The sequence below is a fragment of the Hypanus sabinus genome, chromosome 12 (assembly GCF_030144855.1).
Source record: "Hypanus sabinus isolate sHypSab1 chromosome 12, sHypSab1.hap1, whole genome shotgun sequence".
Taxonomy (NCBI): Eukaryota; Metazoa; Chordata; class Chondrichthyes; order Myliobatiformes; family Dasyatidae; genus Hypanus; species Hypanus sabinus.
Genome location: NC_082717.1, coordinates 46083559 through 46093823, shown reverse-complemented (window position 1 = coordinate 46093823; position 10265 = coordinate 46083559).

The following is a 10265-nucleotide window of genomic DNA, read 5'->3' as shown; positions in this document are numbered from 1 at the left end:
TACCTGCCCAATGTTGGTCTTCAGATTTTCAACAGAACTCAAACTGGTAGTAATACTGTGTATTCTCTTTAGCTCTCTGTGGGTTTAGCTCAACGCTGCATGGACTCTTCAAAAAGAGTCTGATGCTGGCATGGCCAGATAAACTGGAACCTGTCTTTATCCTCAGAGAAATCTCAAAAAAAGTGTAAAAGAAGAGTGGTTCCAATAATGCACTCAAGATCGGACTTAAAAGCTAACTTAACATGGAAGGAGGGACTTGGCACAAATTCCCTATTAGTACACTACCTTCAACTGGATAGCTTCTCTAGTTTAAAAGTGGATGAGGTATTTGTTTCAAAAGGATATTAAAAGGTTAAAAGAGTACAGATGATGAACAAGAGAATGGGATGAGTGGCACATCATTGTGGAATTCATGCTGGATATACCTACACTACACAGTTTAATTCTTGAGCTAGCATTGTCCAATGGTTGTTTCTCAGGTCAGAATTGTCTTCAGATTCTCCATTACAGGATAAGACATTCTGTATGTGCTCAGTGATTACCACATCAGCACAAACAGAAATGCGGGATTGAGGTCATTTGCTGAAACAGATTATCTCAACTTTTGCAATGTTATCAGAAAGTTAATGCCTCAGAAGACCGAAATGTAATTTGGTAAACATAGTTTTTTAGCCCATCAGCCCCTTGTTTACTGCTCACTGTTTTCAAATTCATGCAGGTTGTCTGCAACCTTGGCATTCCACTTGACCTTTAGTTGTGTTTCCAACTCAACAAGTATTGCTTCTTCTCTTCTATTTCTACCTCCCTATCTCCCTAATATGTCTGATCTCCATTTGTGTCATATACCTAAAACCTCCATCTGTGAGATAGTTGCTCTAGATCTGTTGATTCTGATTTTCAGTTGACTAGCTTCACACCTTCAGCTTACCTAATTCCTTCCACTACAACTCAAAGTTGGGAGCATTTATTATCACATAATTATTTTGCTCACTGACACTTTAACTTTGTTCAGTCTTCTACTCAAATCTCTTTAAAAATTCATCCATGCCTACCCATGTGATACACTCTAACCCCTTAACTCACTAAGAGCCTCTGTTTCTCTGACATTCATCTTTCACGTCCTTCAACAAAAGTGGTAGTTCTGCCTTCATGCATTTAGGCCCCAGACCTGGAAATATCTTGCCAAACTTCATTGCCTCCCTATCGCTACACATATATTAAATCCTCCTTCTTCAACCAACTTTGTGTTCACTTTCTTAAGTACCATGGGTTTTATAGATAATGCTCCTGGGAAGCATATTCACTAAAAATGTTTTGCAAGTTGTACATAGCAGATTGATTCACATTAATGTGTCTACTTTTATCTTTGCTAGAGTTAACTTGATCATAATAAAGTGTAAAATTAGTCTGCTTTCTCTTAAATGAAGAAAGGAAGTTAGAAATGAAAACAATGTTTTTATGCATTTCCTTAATAAAATTTATTTTGCCTAAGAAAATTTCACCCGATAAGGAATGATTCTGTACAGAATAGCTGTCAAAAATATTCAAAATATAATTATGAGCATCTACTTGGCTTAATGAAACATGAAAGAGGTTGAATGGTTCAAAGAGTTGAATGGCATATACAACCCATTCATTTGTTAATTTCCTATTCCTCTGCCCTTTCCACATTAGCAGGGAGTAGTCAAAATGGAAAACATTATCCTTAAAGACCTCATTTATCAAAAGTCTAGAGTTGTTACTTGTTATAAACAAAAACTTGGAAGCAAGACACACTTGCAATTTGGCGAGCATTTGGAATTACTTATTCATCCTTAACATCATTACTATTAACAGGATGTTATGATTTATTTAACAGTTAAAGCGGGTGGGAAGACAAGGTGGATGGTGCCCTAATGGTGGTCCTCCCCTGATTTATTACAGTAGTGCTTTAATTTTCCCCCTGGGATATATGAAAAGAAAATCTGGAATGTACAGCATGCAAAGTATAAAGTGGAATACCATAACTTTTGAAAAGCTTCTCAGTTCCTTCCAAAACAGTTTGGTATTAGTGAAAAGTTCCTATAAGTTCTGAGTTCTTAAGCAGCTGTGATATCACTGTGTCAAAATAAGAGCACCAAAACTAAGAGTAATGTCCTTTTTCATGCTTAATCACATCATTGTGTTCTGCCGGAATCAATGAAAGATATTTTATTATCATAAATTAAATGCATGAGAGCATTTTTGTTCCAAGCTTGATTCTAAGCCAACACAAGCTCTCTAAAGGTGAGTGTATCATAGGTGCCAGATCACTAATGGGCAAGGTAACATTTTCTGTGGCGGAGTCAAACCCTCCCTCAACCACTATTTACCCACACTATACACACACAACAAACCCTACAAATCCACACACAAAAATGTTTTCAAACCACAATCCTTTGATTTAAGTATTAGTTTAGTTTTTTTTTGCTGTATCCCTCCAGTGTTTTAGGCGCCAATTTTGCTTCCCTTTCAGGGTATGAAAAATAGAATCCCAGATCAACCTGTAATATTACAGTCTGTTAGATGCAGCTGTCACTGATAATGTAAAATTCACTGTAATTATTCTCAATCATAAGACATGATACACTCAAAATAAGTTTTGTGTTCATTTACCTTTCATAATTTCTGCATACCTCAAAATATCCATATCAGTAAATTGTTTTTAAGTGTAGAAACTTAAGTGATATAAGAAATGGAGCAGATGATTTTTTCTCAGCAAACTTCTGCAATCTCCCATTGATTGAAGAATAAATTTTGCTTTGAGCACAAGAATAATCCTCTATGTTTCTTTGAACTAAAGCCATATGATGAATTTCATCTACCTAGATGACTTTCATTTTAATGTCTAATCTGAAATGTAGCACCTTCACAATGCAGCACCCTCTCAGTAGTGAACTGGCTCAACTCTTGTGCTCAGGTCTCCGCAGTCGACCTTCATTCACAATGTTGCTTTTGTTGCTTGAATATACAGTACATATTTGTCACTTCAGACATTCTACCTGAAAGGACACATGCATGAAATAAACAAAACACATTTCCATTTGTTTCTTATAAAATTTCATTAAACTTAGTTGAACTAAGTGCAGCATTAAAAACTTACCTTGAAAATACTAATATAGAGAACTTAAGACTAGATTTGAAGTTTACATTACTACTAATATCAATTCATATCATTAATGCACCTAAGGAATACTTTTCTTATAAAGTACCAGATATATGAAAGCCCATGGTGATACGTATTGTGTAAAAAATAGCTAAATATAACTGTGGATCATTGTGGGTGTGAATGGAAAACAAAGAAGTTATTAGCTATGCTTCTGCTACTGCGTCATTTTATTGCCCATAATTGTTATTATGCGTGCTGCCCACTTAAGCTATATGTGGAAACCCCTCAGAAAGACAGTGTATGATTAATGACATGTCATATCTAAATTGCACAAAAAGATGAAAACAAGCAACTTTCCAGCAAGTGCTCCAAGAATCTATAAAGTGTGTATTTAACAAAAATTATAAGAAGCAATCAAGTAAACAGAGGTGAAAGAAACATCTGTATGCTGAGTTAAATACTTAGATAAATAAAGCTAATTGTAATACTGAATATTCCTTATTACAAAATAATAAATAACAAGGTCAAAATATTTCCACAGCTTGATTCCTCAGGAGCCCAGATGACTAACTGTTAAACAGAAATAACATTTATTTTTCACAAATATATAAATTTTCTATTGTGTTTTTATTCCTAGGCTATACTAAGATAACTTGATCAGCAATTAGTAGTAAAATGAAAAAATATTGACAAATTTAAACTAATTGTAAAGTAATTCCACAAATATGGACTAGGGCAATGCCTTCACACCTGCGTCTAATTTAAAAACCAACGTCAAAATGATGCACTGCAAAATGCTACCTTAATGGCTAATAATGATCTTAAATCACATGAGTGCCAGTAAACCTTACTGCATTTCCAATACATAGATGTGAATTCACAATACAAAACTGCTTGGTTAGAGTTTGTTATTGAAGAGTTTTATTGTATTCAGTTTTACAAAAGTGCAACTGAGTAAGATCAATTTTCACTAGTCTACTCTTTTTGTTCACTAGGTGTTTAAGTGTACTTCCGTGTACAAAATGATACCTAAATAACTATTTGAATACTGACTATATTTTAATATTAGTATAGACTGAATCATCACATTACATCTTTAAAAAGTGATTCTGCAGTTCAAATCACAGATGAGCGAGATCCATGTGCCAACTCCCTTCACTTGCACTATTAAAACTGGTTCCTATATTACAACTGCCAAACTGTAGATCCACACTTTTATCGGTCTGTAATTATGCAATCAGGATAAGGGAGCCAGTTTTAGCAATGTAAATTCGACCAGCTGGCGCACAGATACTGCTCTTTTGTAAGCCAACCTACAGAAGCACCAAATGTAAAAGGGCTGACTGAGAGTCTGAGTGATGCATTTTAGGGATGGGTGTTAGAGCCCCTAAACCTCCAATTTTATTAAAGCAAGGTATGTTCGCATAAGACATCAAGATAGCAGGCAGCCATGTCTGAATGATCCACCAAAGGTCTTCAAAAGGTAGTGGGTGAATAATCAGACTAAGACTAAGATTTATGAGCATAAAGCTTTGGATGTAAAAAAAATACATAGAACACACACAAAGTGTTTATGATATTTGAGAGGTAATCCACTTGCTTGAGTAAGCTGCTGTCATTTAGAACCCCAGACTTCATTTAAGTAGAACTAGTAAGCTGCCTACTGCTACAACTGGGTGGAAATGAAATTTTGCAATATTGTCTAGCCTGAGGCATGACTATTTGGCAGTAAAGTGGGAGAGAAGAGGGTGCAAGAGTGAGGTGGAATCAAAATCTCAAGACCAGTTGCCCAGGCAGTAGATCATTCATTGAGCTGAAATTTAGAAAGTACAGCATTGAAAATTAAGGCACAGAAACAGGTCCTTTGGCCAACCAAGTTTACACTGACCATGATGCCAGTCTATTAAGTCTGTCTACACGTGTTCTATATCCCTCTAGTCCTGGCCCTGTACTGATCACTGCAAAATATCATCAGTCGCAAACCCACAGTCAGCGATAAAAAACACCACCATGACTTATTGGTCAAGCTAATTTTGTGTCCGATTCAATGTGGATCCCACATGACTTAATTTCTTGCAACACGTACAATAATTTTTTGTACCCGCCTACCATGAGGGATCTTGTCAAATGCTTTACTAATATCCATATAGATAAAATTCACTGCACAACCCTCATCAATCCTCTTTATTACTTCCTCAAAAATCTCAATTCATGAGGTAGGACATCCCCCACACACAACAATGTTGACTTACCCTAGTATGTCCATGCTTTTCCAAACATGAGTAGATCTGGTCCAATAATTTCCCTACCACGGATGTAAGGCTCACCCGCCTAGAATATCCTTGAGTCCCAGTTGTCTTTCTTGAATATTGTCTATTCTGCAGTCTTCTGGGACCCTACCTCTGGCAAATCAGATCTTGAATATCCCTCTTCAACTAGCTTTCCTTAATCTTACCAGCCTTGCCTCTTTATTCTAACAGGAATATTCTGGCCCTGATATTTTCTTATCTCACATGTAAAAGCCTTCTTGCCAGACATCCCTTTACTTAGTTTCCTCCAGTCATCTTTTGAAAGTTTCTGTCTGATGCCATCAGGATAAGGACTTTAACTTAAGAACTCATCCTACCTTTTTTTCATGACTATCTTGAAACTAGTAGCATTATGGTCACTGGAGCCACAATGCTCCCCCACCAACATGAGATGGGGATGCTTTGGTACACTAACAACAATATTTTCTGTGAAATCAACAAAAAACAATAAAATGCAGCAGTCTATGTTAACAGACGTCAAAGGAATCCACACTAAAATTAGACAACTCTGTGGTCAGACGGCAATCGCTTACCTTTGTTTGCTTTTGATTATCAAAATATGTGCAGATATTTCAAACTATTGGAATGACGAGGAAAACAGTTAATGAGTTAATCTTGAACATCAAACTACAGGTTGCCACTGGGCTAAACTTGATTCAAATGAAATACAACTTAAGATTCTTTCTTGAATTTATATTGGATTAATGATTACAAAGGGAACCTTTGTCATATGTAACACACACAGAAAATGCTGGTGAATTCAGCAGACCAGGCAGCATCTGCAGGAAGAGGTACCGTCGACGCATTGGGCCAAGACCCTTCGTCAGGACTAACTGAAGGAAGAGATAGTAATAGATTTGAAAGTGAGAGGGGGAGGGGAAGATCTGAAATGGTAGGAGAAGACAGGAGGGGGAGGGATGGAGCAAAGAGCTGGAAAGTTGATTGGCAAGAGGGATACGAAGCTGGAAAAGGGAGAGGATCATGGAACAGGAGGACTAGGGAGAAAGAAAGGGGCAGGGGAGCCCAACGGATGGGCAAGGAGTTATAGTGAGAGGGACAGAGGACGAAAAAAGAGAGAGAGGGAAAAAAGGGGGGGGGGCGTGAGGAATAATAAATAAATAAATACATACATGCACATATATAAATACATAAATAAACAAACAAACAAATAAATAAATAAGGGATGGGGTACGAAGGGGAGGTGGGGCATTAACGGATGTTAGAGAAGTCAAGTTCATGCCATCAGGGTGGAGGCTACCCAGACGGAATATAAGGTGTTGTTCCTCCAAACTGAGTGTGGCTTCATCTTGAGAGTAGAGGAGGCCTCATGCTTGTGCTTTGTCATGTGTATGTTGAAACCCCAAAACATGCAGTGAAATGTATCATTTGCTTCAAAAATGTGCTGAGGACAGTCCACAAATGTCACCATGCTTCCAGTGCCAACATAGCATGCCAACAAGTTACCAACCCTAACCCTAACATCTTTGGAATGTGGGAGGAAACTGGTTATCCTGAGGAAACCCACATGGTCACAGGGAGAATGTACAAACTCCTTACAGGCAGCAGGAATTGAACACCAAATTGGTGCTGTATAACATTACCATGGTGGTGCTGTGCTGATCTGTCTGATAAGAGTTCTTTGATGTAAAATGTACACTCAGTTTCTCATTCTATAGCTTCTGTCTGATTTACTGAGTGTTTCTAGTATTTTCCATTTTGTTTCCTTTATGCCTCTTCACCAACATCCTCTCCAGCCCCATTACCCTGTCCCATATTTCCATCCTTCCTTTTAAAAACTTGCTTTAACTTTACTGAGTTCTGCAAGGACCTATCATGCAAGATGATTAAATTTATTTCTCTCTCCATGGATGCTGATTGACAGCTGATTATTTTCATCTTTTTCTCATTTATTTTTCACCATCAAATGGCTGTTGTGCAGGATCAGACAGGCCCTAAAAAGTTACAAGGTGGCCAGGAAGAAGTTAATAATGGAGATAAAAGAGCTAGAAGGGGACTTCAAGGCGAAGGCCTTGGTGGGAAGGATTAAGGAAAACAAATCGTTTACATGTACATAAATAACAGGAGGATGATTAGAGTGAGGGTAGGACCAACCAGAGATAAAAGAGGATATGTGTGCCTGGAGTTAAATGAGGTAGGAAAGGTACTTTACTTCGGTATTCACTATAAGAGGAACCTTGATGAATGTGAGAACAGCATGAAGCATACTGAAGCATATCAATGTTAAGAAAGAAGGTGTGCTGGAATCTTTGAAAACCATTAGGGTAGATGATTTGGCATTACATCTGCCTATGATGTGACACATTGATGCAAAGTAACTGTTATCACAGTTACTAACTGAACAATTCCTATGCTGAAATGATTTCCAGGTCCATTTCTGGGTATGCTCACTTCTGTGATGTTCTCCCTCCGGAAATGTAATCACTGGTGCACGTTTCTCCAGTTATATCTGGCCACGCTTGTCTGCTTCAATAAACAAGAATTACAGAATATGGACAAATCATAATTGCATGCACAAAGAGCAAAAGCGATTCCTCCAGACTTTCAAATGTGAAACAGTACTCAGAAAACTATCATTGGTTCTTAAATCAACAGAGAAATTTTAACTTTCTGGATTATTAAAGATTTGAAATAAGCTTCAATTATAAACCCATTCTGACAGTACATTGATGTACAGGAATCACAAACTTTACAGGACCATTTTTGTCGAGTATATACTTCCCCTTAACACATAACTCTGTCTTACACTAAATTACTTTTAATTACAGGTAATGTGCAAGTATAATTGCTGTCTTCTCTAGATCAAGGATGACATTTCACTCAAGCTTTTCAGGTATTAATATGGTTAATGAGGCCAATGTGGGAACTGCAGACTCTGGGTAGTTTATGAGCTTCTGTGCTCCTTCCATCACTTACACTGAGTTTCTGTGTGCTCCCAATGCATGGCCTCAAGATTCTCTTTGAGATTTCTAAGTATATTTACCATGTCACTACACATAATAGCCAGAGCAATCCTTTTCACAGAGCATTAGGTTTATTGGACTCTAATAGAGACATCTCATTTACTGCTGCAATTTCTACACAGATTCATAACAGTGGCAATTGTACTGAAAGGTTTAGATATTCATCGGATTGATGGTAATAATCAGCAAAGTGAAAGCAGTTCCAATCACGCCATTACACTGCAATAAAATAAGATCACATGGTTGTCCTTATCTGCTTTATCTCAAAAATTAGATCTTCATTCATTAAATTTAGACATGTTATCTGAGGTATTTAATTATGTGAAATAAAATGTAATCACATTCATTCATTCTCATTTCCACCTTATTTTTGAATTAGAGTCAATGACTGAGTGGGGTTAGGCTTGTAAATTGTTTCAGGGATTATGTACTGAGGTAAACTGGGAAAATGCAAGGATTATAAAGATATAGTCAACCGAGATTCAAATAAATTAATATTGAAGTGCATTATGAGAACAGTCCCTCAATTAATGACTGTATTGCATGATGGAGTGCAATACACATACGTATCATTCTGTAATATTATTTGGAGCTAGGATGATTGTTTATCCTACAGTTCACTGCTAATATCACTTCCACCAGTTTTTGTTGTTTAAAGGCTTACTCTGGACATTATGTCTCTACAAAGTGACATCCAGGTGCCAAATAGGGCAAGCATCAGTCAACTCCACATTAGATTTGAATCCAGAGTTTATTTCTTGAGCTTGAACTTTCTTGAGCTGCTGCATTTATGACTAAAAGCCTAAATACTGACCACTGCACATTTTGAGAGGTACCATTTCAAACATTATCCACCGTCGCTGTCAACTCCTTTTGATGACGGAAATGATCGACAAGGAATAACTTCATTTAGCTGAGATGCTTTTCAAGAGTTTGAGGATTGGTTGGCAGTCCTAGATAGGTATGTTGTCAATGATGGAGGTAAAATGCATTGGAAGTAATCAAGACTGGTTCTAGAAAAATAGCCATTGCTGTGCCTAATGATGGTTCTGTGAGGAGACACCACTTGAATGGGTAAATGAAAGAAAGTCTTCCCTCTCATAAGTACCACTTCTGGTCTGCAGGGAGCTGACAGTGCTCACTATCATCCTTGAACAAAGCAGTCCACAAAGATCTAGCAAACTCTAGGCATGGACTTTCATTTTTCTGATGCAGATTACAATTAGGTATCAGGTTCTAGCTATCAACAAAATGGCTGTGCAGTCAATTTGCAGAGCTTTACTGTCCATTGTAATGTGAAATATCTGAAAGCATTATAATCCATAGTTTAGGGTCAGAGAAATTGAAATTAATAATGATTAGACATTTAAAAATCAATTTTCACCTCTTGCAACAAAACATACCACTTACAATATAAATGGTTGTGAGAATAATTTGTAAATAGCAAAATTATGTAAATATCGAGGTCTTGCTCAGATCACAACTATCTCAAAATAACACTGTGACTGCAAAACAGTGTACCTCATGAAGAAGCAAAAAATCACTAACAGACTTTTAGAGGTTTTCACATGTACTTATCAAATGTTACCTGCTAGTTGGTGTAATAGAGGTGAACAACTAGCAACGTTACCATCATTGAAGCCATCAGATCTAGGTTACTTGTTAATAGAAAGAATTCATTTCGTCTTGCGCATCCCCCTTATTTTCCATCAATATTATCATTTATGGATGCTGAGATTATACTTCCCTTCAAAGGGACTTCTACAACTAAATGGCATGGTTTCAGAGTAATTGAATATCCTTTAAAATGGGAATGAAGAGGAATCTCTGATACGATTTTCCGACCTA